The sequence below is a fragment of the Magallana gigas genome, chromosome 1 (genome assembly GCF_963853765.1).
Source record: "Magallana gigas chromosome 1, xbMagGiga1.1, whole genome shotgun sequence".
Classification (NCBI taxonomy): domain Eukaryota; kingdom Metazoa; phylum Mollusca; class Bivalvia; order Ostreida; family Ostreidae; genus Magallana; species Magallana gigas.
Genome location: NC_088853.1, coordinates 56531196 through 56549928, shown reverse-complemented (window position 1 = coordinate 56549928; position 18733 = coordinate 56531196). Strand labels below are relative to the sequence as shown.

The window sequence follows — 18733 nt, the reverse complement described above, 5'->3', positions numbered from 1 at the left end:
TGACCTAATGGTGTGTCATGACCTTGACCCAAGGTCATTCGGGCAAGGTCAAGGGCAGAAAAAGTGCAAAATTCGTGTCCGGTCCATATCTTTCTTATGGGGAAACATTGGAAGTTCTTACTTCACACAAAGATTGCTTATGATTAAGGGTGTGTCATTACCTTGACCCAAGGTCAATTGAGAAAGTTCAAGGTCATTGTTTCAAAAAAGCTAAATTCTGTCTGCGTCATGTCTTGTATTAATGGAAATATTAGAAGCTAAAAATTAACAGTTTTCAAAAATAAAGCAGTTGTTTTTTATAGAAAATGGACAGTGAAATAGATTCATCCAATATTTTCTATAATAGCAAAAATACACACGTTATGATTTTTTTCTTAGCGGGGGGTATCATTTGTGAGCTTGCTCACAGTACCTCTAGTTTATTCTTTATTTATTACTATCTAATGAAGTTGTGTTTTATTAAAGATATTCAAAAATAGATTATGACTTTTTATTTCATTTATTTGGGCTTTGCTTAGAGGGTGCCCTTTATTGATTAGTCTGTTCATCTGAGATCACTTGTCTGGAGCATAGTTCCTCTCTCCTTGGTCCAATCTGGCTCAAACTTTACGTTACTTTGGATAAAGGGTGTGCAGTAACCTTAAACCAGGTTTCTAAGGATAAAAAATCTTTTTGTCAGATCATATATTCTCCCCTTTTGGTCCAGTCTGGTTCGTACTTCACCAACAGAGTGCTTTTGATAAAAGGGTGTGCAGTGATCTTAGAATTTCTAGGTCAAGGTCAAATTAGACTACCTTTCAAAAAAAAAATTCCAGATCAAATATATTATCATTATCTTGCACAAACTTTACAAAAACAGATCTCTTGTGTAACGGATTTACAGTGACCTTGATATATCAGGTCAGATGTGAAGGTCACAGCTTGCGTCTTTAAAATCAGTCTTGGAATATTAATCCTTTCGCATTGGCTTTATCTTACTCAGATTAAGACAAACTAATGCCTAAAGGTAAGAAGTGAGTTTAAATTAAAGTTTTATTCCAAGTGAAAAATTTTCACGATTTGACTTAAAATTTTCAAATTTAATTTTTCCATTTTCAATGTTTATACTGATTAATGTAGAAGTTGTTAATGCTATGTCAAAATTTTAAAGCCAAATATCAAGTTATACGCAAGATACAGTGTTCATAATTCTTTGTTTTGTATACAAAGCTCGAATATTGTCATTTTTTACATATGCGTTGTAATGGTATTAATTTCTATCAAATGTATCTTTCTTTTGTTGATACTAGTATTTATGAAGATATTGAGTTAGTTTGAATGGTAAACATTCACCGAGAGACGCTTGATTTCTTTCGGTGGTTAGCTGTGCGTTTGAATCAAATCAACACGATGGCGTCGCGCTACATTACTTGGACGGTTCCTCAGTTGAAAAAGGAATTGATACAAAGAGATGCATCTACGCACGGGAGAAAGACTGACCTGATTGAAAGGTACACTCTTGAGATCAATATTTACACACAAAAATAATGTATTCATAGAAATTTCCGATTAAATTACAACACAATGTTCGTCCGTTGTTTCGCAAATCAACAGAATAGGCAAAATAACGATTAGTGAATTTTTTTTTGGCTTGTCAATGTTGAAATAATAACGTGATTTCTTTTAAAGTCAGTTAAAGAAAATAAAGAAGTTTTCATTTTTCTATCTTTTTCATCCAACATTTATCATCGATGTTATGTTTTTAATTCCGTTAACAATGTTTACAATTGTTCAATAAAACTAAATTTTCTTTAAATAACTGAAATCATTGTATTCTTTTTTTAAATGTTTAAGACGTAATTATTTCAACATTGACAAGCAAAAAAACAAAAAGACGTAATTCACCAATCGTTATTATGCCTATTTTGTTGATTTTCAACCCCTACCCCCCCCCCCCCCCACCCCCCGATGCTACAGTGGGTAATGTTTATTAATGGTTAATAATTTAAACAGAAAATTATGGAAAGCTTTTTTTCTATATGTTTGCTTTGTTTTGAAAACAATTTAATCCAATGAGGATACGAGCAGCGCCTTTTTTGATTAAGAATAATAGTTTTTATAGCCTTAATTTTATCAATAGAATTTTATTTATAATTAATAATTAATCTTCTAAGTTGGCCATGCAGCTACATGTAGGTCGGTCTTGACACTAGAATATAATAGAATATATATCTAATATAATTTGAAACTTTATTTACAAAAAATCGTTTAAAATTATGTTTTAATATTGCGAACGGACCTTGAACGAACAAATTTCAGGGCGAACGGAAATTAGAGCAAACGGCGTCAAGGGCGAACGAACATACATTTAAACAAAAAAAAAATGGTTCAGAAACCCCGTATCTTAGACTATTTGGCTGCGTTCATCAGCGTAGGGGCTAACTTAGCCGCTAGGTCATAGATGGATATCTAGCTATATTGAACTATATTCCTTTCTTAATGAGATCGTAATGAATATTCATATCGCATCCAAAACGAGGCTAGCGTCGGTAACAGCAATCATGGCTGATGAAGTGAAAGTAAAATCAACTTCGCGCGATTTGTCTGTTGTTCCCACTATTACGCTCGGTTTTGTGGAAGATATTGTTCGAAAGTGTAGCAAAAGTGATGGAGCAAAAGAAATCACCAAGGGCTACAAATACTTCAGTGAAAAATACGTCACAGATGTAAGAGGTAATTGCCTATTTTCGGTTTTGTACGACATGTAAACAAATCTAAGTTACATGTACTTTGTTTATAAACAGACAAAAATCTCCGGCTGTGTGAAACACGTAAATACTTAATAGATACAGAGATATCGCACAAATTTACACACAAATATATAGCCTAAGCATTGCAATGGTTGTGACAATATCCATATAACATACCTGGATTCGGTTGCACGAACGTCAGTTAAATTAACTATTACGTAACTTGCCATTTAAAAATATAACAGCTATATAGTAACGGTTTTAACTAAAAGTTAATCTAACTGACGTTCGTGCAACCGAACCATTGAATTGATAAAGATGATATTATGTGTACTTACAACCTGATGTATTCTAAATCAATTATGACTTTGAATTTTTAGTGTACGCTTTGGATGGTACTGATGGGTGTCTTGTAAGAGCGAAGTGCTTCAGATCTCAGAAGAAGAATGAGACCCCTCATGATATGGAGGTTTTTATAATTAACATCATTAAATATATACAGTTGCAAATTTAAGTAAGCATATCTGTATACTTTAAACAGTAACACTAGGAAAAAACCTCTTTATAAGTTTTTGTCATTTCTAACTAGCAAGAATACAATTATTTTTTCAAACTTTGACAATAATATATATGATATGATTCACAGGTAGTAATAAAGAAGGGGCCAGTATTTGAAAGGGAAGACAGCAAATGCTCCTGTGCTATTGGTACCTCGGGATCATGTGGACACATCGTGGGCCTTCTTTATTCTTTAGCCCACATGAAAGTGTCCAACCTTAAGGCGGTCCCTACAGATGTTGCCAAGCCATCCTTGCCTCAAACTTGACATATTCCGAGAGGTATATACAATTTATTATTACATAGACCTGCACTCCTCCCCCTCTCAAAAACAATTGTTGAAAAAATTAAAAAATAATATATAAATAAAATTATATAAACAAGTATTTTCCTACATGTAACATGCAATATCTTAATATGGATATAAATATTTTAAATCAATTTGTGTAAGATTTGATTATGTACATGTTTATACTATTTTTCACAATTTTAGGGGAGAAGATCGGCGGAAGTGCCTCCACTGATGTCACAGTAATGGGATATTCTCCCAGCAACCCCAGGAAACCAACCAAGGGAATAAAGTCTACATTGTATAATCCCATCAACACCGAATGCCTACCACTGGAGGAACTGTGTTCTGCCCTTTCAAACATTGATAAATCTTGTCTTTTTTTGTCAGTGGTAGATCCAGAACACCAACAGAAAGATGTCGGCACAAAGTTTAGAAATTTCCCTAAGGGATCTTCTTTAGCAACACAACAGAAACTTCACAGTGACTACATGCTGAACATCATGGATGCTGAAGACTTTCCACATTTACCGGTGAGGAATGTCATGCGTAATAGTGGTTCTGTAGTGTTGGACCACAGTCGAACATTGAAACTGGAGTCGCTCTCAATCTCTGAGGTCCAGGCCAGCGAGATAGAAGAAGCCACCCGACTACAATCAGAGGACCCAAAGTGGCACAAGATTCGTCAGGATCGTATAACTGCTTCGGTAGCAGGTGACATTGTCCGCAGAAAAAAAGGTAAATATATTAGCATGATACAATAAAACGAACTTTAAAAATAATTGGCAATTTATTATGCAATGGTTAAATATGTATGAAGAAAAAAAAACATATCTGTATCTTATCCATCAAAATGCTAATATTATCTATGTATGCGGTATAATAATGCTGACCTGTACACTGCAATTACTTTTCATAGATCCTGAACCACTTGTTGCCAGACTAAAGACAAGCCGCCAGGTTCTGACATCTGCCATGAGACATGGGTTAGCATGCGAAGCTACTGCTGCTCTAGCTTATGTTCAGGTAAATAATGTACCAACAACACTAAATTCATAAAATATTTTTCTTTACCAATTTTGTGTTAACCTTTCATAATCATAATTTGTTTTCATTAAAGGCAATGGATGAGGAGGTAAACATATATCCATTAGGTGTTGTGATTAGCCCATGGTCACCTTGGTTAGCGGCCACCCCAGACAGGAAAGTGTTCTGCCCTTCCCTGGATCCTCCTCATGGTTTGCTGGAAATCAAGTATCCAGTCAATTCATTAGCTGATTGTGTTTATTTGTCTAAGGATAAAAATGGTTGCCATCTGAAAGAAACACACAAATACTTCCACCAGATAATGACACAGTTAGGAGTAACTGGGCTGAAGTGGTGTCACTTCTTTGTGTGGACACCTGAGCAGTCACATACGGAACTGCTCCGTTTTGATGCTGACATCTGGCAGGAAATGAAGGAAAAAATGGATCTGTTCTTTTTTAATCATATTTTAATTTGAATGCATAAACATGAAATAAATTTCAATTCTTTTCACCATCAATAAGTACATTTTTGGTACAGTCAGTGTTTTAATAGTTGTTATTAACTATATATTTTCAAAAACTCTGAAAAAGTTACTACTTATTCATAAAAGAAACTTATTAATGTTGGATTGATTTTGCAATTCAATGCTTAATAAATCTCTTCTTTGTTAATGAAAAAGGGTAATCACACACATTTCAAAGAAAATACTGGATTTCCGTAGCCAGAGTACATTTTAATGAATATTTCATTCAGATTTGTGATATATCTATCAGAAATTTGATAAATCTTTGAAGACAATTAAGAATTTATGCCCACTCTTTAATCAAACGCCCTCTGAAGAGTGTCAGCAAGTTTGCAACAGTCCAAATCTGATTTATTGTCCCAACCATGCTAAGTGGAATAACACCATCAAAAATATGAAACTCTTTGACACGGCGAATATGGCGCTCAATGTGTATTCTAAGCTTAGCTATAGCTTGAGTCTCCTCAACCTCTTGCAGAGTAAATTGCCCCTGACTCATTAGAAAAGGTGGGGTATTGATACTTATCCCAGTCCCCTCTAAAACTTTGTTCAGTACAAACCCCTTGTCTGCCATAATGGAGTCCCCCTGGTCAAGTAAATTAAACAGACCACTAAGCTTAGTAATCTCTACATCTGACATGCAGCCAGTGTAGAGACTTGAAACAAAGGTAAGAGCACCATGAGGTGCTATTCCAACCAGTCCCTTCCATGTGTGCGTACTTTTGTATGAGGAATAAAATTTAGAACCAAGCACTAAGGAGGAGGGTTTCTCAGTTTTGATTTCCGTACAATCGATTAAAACTCGTGTTGTGGGGTACAGAGTCCTAAAGCAATTCGGCATTTTCCTATCAACCTGTTCTCGAGATGGCCAAATATTAATACTGCCAAGAGCAAAATACAAAAAAATTGCCCAGGTAATGATTTTTCTGCTTACTGTCGAAACATGACAATTAAATCGAACAGCAAGATCTTGCGCCATCAAACCACATTTGAGGCGGCACAAAAACATGAATAATTCATCCATAAGAAGCATATGTCTTTGCTTATCAGTCAGATTTGGGTTAGCAATAGCTGACATTTTAAAATAATGACTTGTCATGGAGGTAGCTGCTGGCTTAATAAATTCAAAAACAGTGGTTAAAACTGAAAATGTCATAAAACCAGTGTAGAACATAATCATTGAATCATCTTTAGAAAATCTCTCAACCCCAACTCTTTCTATGGCAAGCCTCTGCTGAAGTCTTTCAATGTTTTCATCCCGTTCTTTGATCATGTTTTCCAGCATCTGGATTCTCTCTTTGTCTGAAGTTACAGCCACATTAGCTTCTGCCAATGGACAGCTAAACATTCAAATGTTGAAAATACTAAATCTAATTGTCTAATATTATGTGATACTTACATTACAGGCATTTTTCATATCTTGGACTGATGTCCCAGCATCAGCCCTTCAGAGAATGAGTCGTACAGCGACCATGACATTTGGTGATAAATAAATCATCAAAAATGTTATATTACAGTTGCAAACTGATTTTCTATTCACAGCTTGACAACTGAATATTATTTTGACAATGATTTAAAACTGATGATCCAGCATCATTGCATTCTGACCAGCAGAACACCTGAAAAACTTAATCTTAATATTCAATTTATCAGCATATTACAAATTGATCAAATTAAATATTTGCACAGTTCAGTTCATTAAATCATAACTTATCCTTGATATGAAAGATTTAATATTTTCCATTTATACCTCTGTATAGATTTTGTACATATAACATTACAAAATATACTTGCTATTGACCTCATAGCCAGTAAATAGGTATATAATTATAATATCCCACACAGGAAGATGCAACTGCATATATTAATGTTGCAATAGATAAACAAATACAAACATTAAACTGATTACTTGTATCACTAAGATACAATTTATGGCAATTAATATGGCGATGCATAACAAAATTACTCTGATATCATATATTCCTGCTTATAGAGGAATTTTTCTGTGAAACTATAGATCACACATTATAAGAACTCTAACATGTATGTCAGAGCCTAAACATTAGTTGATTTACACACCTGGTTTGTCGCATATAATATACAAATAACTTTATAACTAACCCGCAATTTAGGGACTGCTGCATTCATATCTTTTAAGAGATTTAACAGTCATGCCCAAACCATTAAGAGGAATTTATTAGTTATGTTCCAACCATTTAGGGGACTTTAATATCCATGCCCCATATTCCTAATAAAATATCACAGCGGAAAATTATCCTGGTTTGTACGCAAGGTAAATAACAGGCATTTAATTATAATGGAGAAGACAAATTAAATTTTTGAATGTTTTTAATTTGAGGATTTGAGCACATTGATGTGCAATTTTCTTTTCCACATCTATACACGTAGGATTTTTAAAATAAAAAACAATAACTATTATATTTTTTTAAATACAATAACTAGTAAGTAGATAATGTACCTATATGCTCTCATATATTTTGATCGCTTTACAAAGTTGGGGGGGGGGGCAGAACGAAAATATAGGAAATTTGAAGTTAACAACTTAACAGTGTACCCCTACCAAATGGTTAGTTTTTTATCTTGCGTAGGATTTTCTTATCCTAGTAAAAAATAATATTTCTTGAAGGTACAAAGTCAAATATTACGTGTATGCAAAAATAAGTGTAAAATTCGAATATTTTACAAGATTTATTTTTTGTTATTCTACCGAGGGACCATATTGCACAATACTTTTTGAACGCCCATTGTTGCTCAGGTGAGCGATGTGCCCCCATGGGCCTCTTGTTTTCTATATGATAGGTGAGTATAAACTATCATACCCATCCTCAAGTGTTGCCATTAACTTCTCATTCCTGCAATTTTTCACGCTCAGGTAATATCCTGGGGGACTCAGGAGACCACTTAAATAAAAAGAAAAAGAACCACTATGTACATTTATGAAGGCAACATCTATTAAATGGAGGCCTTCACCACTTTTTTTTTATTAAGCAGTCGTATATTTAAATGTTTTCATAATACTTAAATGTCTTAAGGAAATAAAATATATAAATCAAAGTAAACATGACTTAATTAAGAGAGTTTCAATAAAATCAAGGTGAACTTAAAAATTTCAAATTTTGTAAAGTTCAGGCCGGGATGATTAAATATCTTATGGTAAGCTCATTTACAATGCAAATTAAATTGCAACAAATACTTACATGACTGTTTTTGGTTTAAACAAGGCAAAATCTTACAAACAAGGGCACTAATTTATGTAAAACTCTATGGTAAGGAAAAATAAAGTAATTTTTTATTGTAATGTACATGCATGTATATAAAAAACTTCAATACAGAGCTAACAACTATTCCTTCTAAAGGAATAATCAGCATGTAATATATCATTGGCAAGCTCTCTAAATGTAATGCGAAAGCATTATGGTACATGCGATAAACATGATATATTGGATTTATCCCAACATTTTGTCGATTTCCAGTAATTGCTACACATGTACATGTATTCTGGAAATCGACAAACTTTTTCATAGTATGCAAATTGTACTTTCAGTAACCCAAGGTGCAATTAATGCATGCACACATAGTTAAATTTGCCAGATGCCTCATATGGACAGAAAGTCATGCATTAAAACATTCTCCATTATTGAACTTGAATTTATGTAAATGCAGTCAAAACTTAGTAAAATACACTGTGTGTTTAATTGTATTTATAAATATATATTGATATGTGTTTGTGTAAGCTACCTTTTTAGAGAAAAGTTTAATTCTTTCTTCCGTTCCTTAAAAGAGTTATTCATAATGTTGTGGTCTGTGAGATCATTTCTGTCAATCCACCGCATATGTCTCAAGTGTGGCTTATAACATCTGTAATATAAGAAGTCTAATTAATCTAAAATTTTGAAATCATATTATTGAAACAGTTAGGGTTACATTATAAAAAACATCATATTATATTTTATTTCATTGCCATAAAAATGATATGGAGATGACATTATTTTGGCTTCTTTTATTGTTTATCATTTGATTACCTCTTGTCACCTTCCTCTAATTCCATTATTTCCTTCAGCTTAGCTTTGATGTGTGTTGAAAGCTGTTAAAAATTACATTGAATAACATAATATAAAAATATATGAAATCTTGTTTTTCTGAAAATCTGTCTGCACTGAAAAAGTAAGTTATAGAACTTGCAGTCTCTTTTAAACATTTTCTTAACTGCTGAGCTTTTGTGTGTGTGTGTGTGCATGTGTGTGTGTGCGCGTGCACTTGTGTATGTTTATCCAGATATTTGCACATTACACCGTCATTGCCAAGGTTATGCGAATAATTAATTACCAAGGTTGCTATATTGTGGCCTAGTATGTTTCCTGTTCCCTTGCTGATGGGAAGATCCTTTCTTGGCCATTCGCACAAAATGCTGACCACCTTCTTGGACTGTTCAGTCTATTTATATAAAAAAAAATCACATTAATCCTACTGAACTGCATGTAATTTAACATCTTTACCTTTATGTAGACATATACATTTAGTTTTAAGAAAGTAAGATGTTCATCAGAAATACTCGTAAGGATTAAATGACCGACAGATGAAATTTAATGAAATTATTAGATCGAGCCCATAGGGAATTTACTTACAAGTAACAATGCACAGATAAACCATATTAGGTCAACTACAAACTATGTTACACTTATATCCTATATATATACAAATTAACAGGAGGTAATTACAAATAAGCAAGAGTTTAAAATAAACAACATCAATCAACCAGACTTGATATTGAATTATTAGGACCCGACATTCTAAACAACACCTGGTTGTTGCATCATGATAATATTGAAGAAATACATGTAGTTATAATGGTAGTTGTAGAGTGTTTCGGCGGTAAAGTAAGCCTCATCATGGTGGCATAGGAGCATTGTGAAAAATGTACTGTCTTAAAAAAACCTCCAAGAGCAATTTCATTTTTAAGGTACTAGTAACCCCATGTTCAGTTACAACTTTCTTTATGTAATCGGAAAGCCGTTAATCCATTGGCTGGAGGATACTGGATGCCTGGTTAATAAAATTATGGCAGAGGATTATTTTTTTAAAAGATCAAAATTTCAGAAGGCGGGCTTTTAAATAAAAAAAAGTTGGGCACAAATTAGATCTTTAATTCACATGAAAAACTTAAATGCAGAATAAAAGCCATAGCAGGGATATATTTTATCATTTTTAATAGTCACAATAGTACATGTATATAGATTAAAATTTTACAGGTAAGCTTTAACAATCACTCAAAAAAACGAATTGTTGATACTCAATGCTCTTAAGAGGGCTCCATGGACGCTGCCAAAGATAGAGGAAAATAATTTTAACAGATAAATTATTTAGAGAGTTTCTTAAGCAAATGATAGTTTATAGCTAAACAAATCATATCTTAAGACTTAAAGAAGATCTGATGGTTAATTTGTTAAACCAGCCTCCTTAAATATGCATTCCAAATAAAAGTACCAATTTGTTGGCTTACCTCTCCTTTCAGGTGTTTTCCATGGTCTTTAACCTCTGGAAACTGAACATAAAAACGATGTTCTATATTCTTTAAAGGCCTGATCCTTAAATCTTTAAGATTTGCTACAATTTTCTTTTGATGGTGAGGAGTGCATGTTGTGTTTTCTTCTCCTGTAAGCTTTTAATAAAATTGTACATTGTATTCCTGTCAAAAGTTGCGCATTTCCCCCAGAGCTTACAACCTTTCTTGAACCCTGCACGAACTCTAATGTGATTTTTCTCCTCTGGCTATAAGGTGATGTAAGTATGTCTGTGTACTAGAATGAAATGCATGTATGTTTATTTAATGGAATTTATGGATCTCTGACAAAAACTGTGTCTATATACTGCAAGAACAGTTATATGGGTGTAAAAATAAGGCCGTATATAATTAATATTTAGATTCTCATCCTGATTTGCAAAAATATGGGGCATATGGGCGGATTTTACCCTTTTCACTGTTCATGATCTATAAATAAAAACTGTTCTATTCTTTTAAGTTGTTGATACTACTTTGAGTACACAAACCCAATTATAATCTTTTATTTTCATTTTATTTCTACTTAACTGTTAATACATGAAGATATTTGTATCCTTTTAAAAACAAACATGACTGGAATCCAAACGATTATTCTATATGGTCAAATACCAAATAACTTGCCATTCACCACAGCTTGAATGACTTGTTCAAGTGTAAGTTGACTTTGACCTGTTGACAATTTTCTCGAGATTTCAATTTTTCAACTGAAGGTTGGTGCGAATACTGTAGCGAAAAGTGCATTCGCGCATTTCAACGACATTGTAACCTCGTTTTTTGAGATATCTCGTTGCAAGCTTGGATTTAATTTGCCTATTTTGTAAGAGTTTGTTGTTTTCAACATGGCGAGTCAACCAACAACGATGCCCGTGCCAGTAACATCACCGTGTTAGTTGCTTCGTCGCATCCGTCGACTGAAAAGTGTCCAATTTTCTTTTCCTTACCCGAAATGAGTTTGTGTTTAATGGTTTTGTATTTCCCACAATGGGACAACCGATCGGACCAGTCATATGCAATGGTATATAGATCTCGTTCCTGGGGCTTGAAGTTATCGTTTACGCCTGCGCACAAAAGCGTTGAGGGGCTTTTCTCTTCCTATACAATGTAGGTATAGCGTATTGCCGTCAAACCCTATAATTCTACTGCAGGGCTTTTGTGGATTACCACGAATGAATGACCTACTGGTCTCGTGGTAGCGTTTGAAAATTATGCCTGCCCCACCCCCAATGATGTTTTGCTTGATGGTGTCATATAGATCTTCATTCTCGTAATCGATCAAGGCAAAACTCGCCCCCTCTTTTGTACCACTTTCAAACAACATTCGGCGTGCAGGACCCGGTACCGAAATACTACATTTGAATATATCAATGTTTTGTTTGAAATAATACTTTTGCAACTTTTTAACGACTTGTACGAAATGTTCGACATCAAGGTTGTTGTACCAGACTAGACCATCATGAAAGGTTGTCATTTTCTGTTCGTTCCACAATCTTTGACAGAAAGCATACTCTTCGTCGGTAATATTGGCATTCTTTAAACTGGAATGAAAGGCCTCGTGAGGCGGAAGTCGGTCACAATTAAGTTTGTCAGTGTCAATATAATAAAATATATTTCGTGTTCTGGAATGTAGAGAAATTGAGTCGGTTGGGAGAGCACAACCAAACGATTTACAACGTTTTAATTGATGGAAAGTTTAAGGGGTTGAAATATCACAAAATTATGATTAAAGTTAATAACAAATCCTTAACACTTACGTTTACAAGAGAAATGTAAATTTCCGGACAACATCCGGCCAGATCTATCAACCTGGAAATAGAACCAAGAAGTAAAATAATGTAATTTCATGACGAACGATATACAACATATATGATAAAGATATGTACTTTAAGTCTAGTTCAATTGTCAATAGCATTTGCAAAGTGCGGTTGTTTTCGAGCATGTCATTTTGTATCATATGCAGCAAGTCATTTTGTAACAAATCTTCTTTCATGCGTCATAATAGAGAGGTACCTGAAAAATCAGAAAGATTTCGACGCGATACTTGTAAAAAGGTTCTGAATCGAAAAGACAACTATGATCGTTAGGGTGTGCAAAGCAAAGCAGGCGCCTGCATCCGTGCCGGTGAATCAAGTGGAGTGCTCACCTTCCTCCGTCTCTGTAAATTCTATTCTCCTTCTTGCCTATAGAAAATGTATACGTATAAATTTTTTAAAATAGTTTATATAAGTTATTTCTTTGAATGAACATTTGTAACTTAAACAATGTTACGTAATCAATATTTTAAATGTTGTTTTGTTTTTTCATTGTAGAGATAAAAATGTAATGAATCATACATACCCGTCTAAACATAGAGGCTCTCGGGGTTGAGTGAATTATAATCGGCCTGGCATCAAACCAAACATTTTTTGTCTAATTGTTAGTCTAAAATAACATAAAATCAATTTTAGATATCTATAAAAAATGTCCTTATATAATATTGTAGATATTGCATTTTGATCGTTTTACATTTGTCGAATGGTATTATCCAGCATTTTTATGCAAAGTATCTCTAGCTTAGAAAACTCGCGGATTCTTAGTCTTGTAAAAATAGATCTTTTTTTATATTTATATTTCGTATATTAAAAACATAAAGAACTTCAGAAAAGTCAATATGTTTAAAAGTTTATTATTACTAAAGGAGGTTGGGGAAATCAATAAGTCAGTTTGTTGGGTTTGCGCCTCTGCCTTGTTGAACGGCGGAGTGGTCTTGGTTGAGGAGCTGGCATGACTGGTGGGGGGGGGGGGGGGGTCGAACTTGAATAGGTACATCGTGGATTTTTCTCCTCACACATAGCGTCAGAATTATCACTAAAAAAAGTTAATCATTTTTAAAGTCCCTCATGACAACTGCGTCAAACTCGGCGCTTGACTGGGACTCGATCTCGATTTCCACCCGTCTCCTCAGACACCTTCTCTTGATCGCACAAACAATCATCACAGAAAAAATCAAGACCACCCTCCCAGGATAACATACATCCAAGGTTTGTCTAAACAAAAGGGTGGCTTTTTAAACAACTTCAATAGTAATTTAAATAATCCATTATTGTATTTATTTAAATTTATTCATTTTAAATTCAAAATTTACTTAATGCAATGACTGTTATTTCCACGGTCCTGAGGGTGGTCGTTGTAATACTGTTTGTGACCCCACTGCTGTGCTGGCCGTTCTGAAAAAAAAGAGATAAATTTCAATTTTATTTACTTTTATTTTTTTTTAATAATATCGATAAAATTAAAAAAATTTACGATATATTTCTCTGACAATTTTTTTGAATTTAAAATTATTGGTTTTTTTTTCATGACATAGATAACAAGATAAATAAATAAAAGATATAATTACCTGGCATGTGGGGGACCCTATCCGCACCGTCGTCCAGGCGTATACCGTAATTCAATTTTATCGATTATTATTTATTTTAGAATCAACGATAATGTGTTTTTGCATGGCAAGTGGTTTCTTATATGTATTTAATTAACGCACATTTTTTATAATATGAATACTCGGACTCTCGAAAAGAATTTCGAGAAAACCCCATATGAATCATGTGTATAAAAAATATTTAGAGATACTAAGAATTCCATCAACGAACGTATCAGTAATCGAAATATTTCTGAAAAATTGTAAGGATCCAAGCAATATTAAACTCTAGTTTAACCAGACGCTCGGCTGTCTCCGTTAATCTCCGACAGGGAAATTCTCTGCTTGTCGAATATTTACGTCTGGTTGAACGATACTATTGTAAACTCTAGCGTAGGAATACATACATGTGCTACTAAAAAAAATGTCTAAATTTTTTTCTACCATTGAAAATCTGACTATTTTTAAGGTATCAATAAATAGGTTTCCTTGAAAAACAATGCTTAAGAATTCATTACAGCGAATTTATCGATTATTTCCGAGAACTAAGTCTTGTCAGCGGTGATGATCTGTGCTTAGGTCCAAACACTGTTTAACTCTCGGTTTGCCAGAGTAACTGCATAGGAGAGTTGATTAAAATCAATTCCCATAAATGGAACTTCTCACTGACCAGTAGAAGTATCTATATGGGTAAAGAGACACACAGGTTTGAAAGTATGTATTAAAACCAAGTAGATCATTTCGCAGTTGACATAGTCGTTAAATTAAAATAATTCTTAAGGAAAAACAATTTATTTTATTTATAAAAGATACAAACGTTGCAGTTTCGTTAATCCACCCCCTCACCCCTTTCTAAAAGTCGAGTCACCCAGGACCCAGCGCCTCCTTTGATCTTTCCCGAAAACTGTCCCCGTCTGGCGTGGCAGCTGCACGTGTATAGGGGTGTTGTGTTATGTGTGTACATGTTTGATGGAGTGGCTTAAATACACGAGATATATTTGGGGAAGTCTGAACCTGAGCAATATTTATATTAAATACAGTACATTTAGGACTTTTAAAAAAATGCACACATATAGACACCTCCATTGATCAGGGAAATGTTTTCACATTAAGTCACTACAACACCCCCCCCCCCCCCCATTTTACGCGTTTAAAGAAGTTTTAGGAAGAAGATGAAGCAGCATCTGAAAGAAAATATATATTTTTGTTTTCTTAAAGATTTTTTAGTTTATCCACGTCATTGTTCATCAATTAATTATTCAAGGCGATTTACCATTCTAGGCTGCGCTCCGACAGAGAGCTTATTGCTTACATGTGTAGCTCACGCAACTCCTGCATTTTAACTCATATATGACACACTTCTGTACTGACAAATGTAACTCAATTTAGCCTTTTCATTGAAATTGAAATTAATCTCAATGTCTTATTTTACAATAAAAGAAATCTGAACTGTTATTCAGGGTTAAAACTTACACTGCAGTCATAATGCATCCCTTTTTCTTTCCTTCAACATAGTGGTTCTCGATAAACTCATGCGTTGGGAGGAGACCGTCAATATGTCTAGACGTACATGTCAACACTTCTCCGTTCAGGAAAACAGCCAAACTGCCTCTACAAAATAACTATATATCTATATATAAAATTACTACCAATGTGAAAATAAAAAAGGTTGCCCTCATCAATGCATTATGGTACTTTTAATGGCTTGATCCCACAAAAATTCTCTAAGAAAATAACATCACTTGCAGCAAATGTTTATTTTTCAAATAGTCCAATCCACACTTTGCAAAAGTTGTCCCCCTTTAAAAATGTGTGTTAAATTTTTACCACAATAGTGAATACCAATTCATAACATGTGAAAGTTGACCTTTTCATCCATGAAATCAGCTTTCCAAATTATTGAACTTTCAAAATACTTTGCACTGACAGTCTGGGACAAGAAATATTTCAAATAATCAATTATAATTCCAAAACAAATTAATGACAGAAAGATTTTCCATTTTCAAAGTTACACTCTAAATGAAACATTTATAAGAGAAAAAATGGAAGAATAACACACATATCTGTCTCACATTGATTAAAATGTTAATAAAATGCTATTGTGTTGTAAATACATGTACAACATATGCAAATAAATAAAATGAGTCTTACATTAAACAAAGAATGTATTTCAAATACTACAACAATATACAACACAGCTACATGTATATATAGATTCCATAACCACTGTTGAATGAATTGGACCACGTTCAACTCTCAACATACATTAACACTTGTCAAATGTTACAAAATATCATTAAAACATGTTACCAATAATACCTTAACTTTAGTGCTGGCGGACGAGTTCAGCGATCTCCTGTTTTGGTAAAGATCGACAATCACACACGTTATCTCAACAAAAGATCCCTCATGTATCCTCCGCGCGATAAATCGACCCACAGCTTCAACTCTACTGTTGGTTGCGTTGCCATCCGACAATGTTATGATCTTCCTCCTTGTCTCGTCTGGATAATGCCAGATACCTAAAACACACCAATAAATAAATAAAAATGCACATTAAACATTTTAGATTTGTAATTCAATATACCAAAGTGCTATGAAAAATTCCATCAATGTGACAAAGATGATAAAATGCATTTCATAACCCCAAAACCAGTAGGGCAGTTTCATGAGGGCTGGTTAATTACACTTCATATACCCCTAGCTCAAATAATAGACCCACCCAGAGCATGTAATCTACATATTGCAGTGCAGATGCACTAAAAACACACTGGGGGCCCAGCAAGATTTTGGCTTTATTTTTCAAAATTTGCTCCTCATCCGCACCCCTACAGCCTCTCCCAGTCCCGAGCGAGGGAGATAAATTACAAAGCATTTGGTAAATAATTGCATGCTCTAATGAAATTTCATTAATCGATCTGGGGTCAATCACCTTCGTTCTGAGATACAGACCTTCTCCTAAACCCTACTCCTTGCCAGCGGAATTTCCTCAGCATCTCACAGCATGTATTAGTTTCACATTTGCATACATGTCTATCCTAAGCATCATAGTGACACCTACACATTGCACATCATTTTTCTCAACAAGCACTCTGCTATACAGGAAATGTATCTTATAATTACTTCATTCATTTTTATTCATAAAATATCTCATCAAACAGCACCTATCACTAATTTTTAAGAAATTTGACTGGGTCTTTAGTACGAAACTATCCCCTGCCACCTTTAACTTTAAGGAAACCCCTTTAAAATGGCCCTTTACCCCTGTTTTAAGAAATTCAGTTCTTCCGAGGAAAGAAAAACCAAAACATCATTCCGACTGCCATTCGTATATTTTTAATAAAAACTCTAAAAATCACCTATTTTTGTGTGTTTTGTGTTATGTTCTGTGCACAGAGGGTGGGGTTACATTATCAGCTCTCAGAGATACAAATAGCATAACATGTAAATTACATGTAGTGTATATGTTACCTTATATGTAGTGTTACATACTGCACATGTAATCTGAAGATGCTTTAAAGAGGAAGGAGACCAAAAAGGAGGAAAACGACAGGCTGAACCAAAAAAATGGAGCTAATTTATTACTTTTTTCTTCATAAATTTTCATCTAATGACTTCAATGGAGCAAATAAAAGTGTCACTGTTAAGCAAACAACTCTCTGACATTGTTCTATCAACAAATTATGACCTAAATCTCCTCCGTGGTCCTTTTTGATCGAGAATACTACAGATGTGTGAAGAACAACTACAGGTAAAGGGAGGTAATTTAAACAATCACCATGACAAGACTAATCTCTGAAACTGAAATGGCTTATTTCCTTAATGCCCAAATTAAGGGAAATGTGTTTTGAAAAGGACAAGCAATGAACATCTTATCTGAATCAAGCTCAGTTCTTATCTTAGAATAACTAATATCAATGTCCACACATCCAACCCCAGCCTCACAAGCATCCCCTAACAGAATCGACATTGTAAATGACCATTTCACACCTCTAACAATGAAGACTAACAGTTACAAGAAAAATCAGTCCAGGAAAAAGAAAGTCCTATTTAAGGCGGGACATACCTATTTACCTCCTCGGGTCTCAGCCTCTGGAAACGAAGACCAAGCAAGTACTGCATCAGGCGGCAAAGAAGTACACCAGCCACAGTGGCTTCGTCCAAGCTATGAAGAGTACTGGGATGCGATGCATATGTCAGCGGATGACGACTCCCTCCGTCCCACCAAACTCAGGCCAGCAAAGTCTGCAAATTTTAGGTTAGAAGAAGACATAATAAGTTGTGAAGAGAACATTATTGTGAACATCCAGCAATGGATTTTTACGTCACAAAGAGACAGGGCCTATGCATTACTGGCAGAGCAAAGTGCTCCTACTGCCATTTTAAGTCCACAGAAGTGAAGCTTCATAAAACATTTAAGAAAAAGAGAGGGCCTGAGACCGGTACCTTGAAAGACGGACTCCCTCTGGCCCTGACGAAATCCAAAATGGGAGTTGCAGACGCGTGACTGGTGATGAGCTGCCTAAACATCAACCCACCTGACGGCCGTGGTCTGCAGCGCAAGTTGAACCAGATGTGTGACCGGGTGGAGGCGATCAACGAAGCATCGATGGTGGAAAACCAGCAGTAC

General features: G+C 34.5%; 1 pseudogene; it reads left to right on the top strand.

The window, feature by feature from the left end:
* Nucleotides 1-1389: 1389 nt before the first annotated feature.
* LOC136276067 (uncharacterized) lies at nt 1390-5080 on the top strand (annotated as a pseudogene).
* The last annotated feature ends 13653 nt before the right edge of the window (nt 5081-18733 follow it).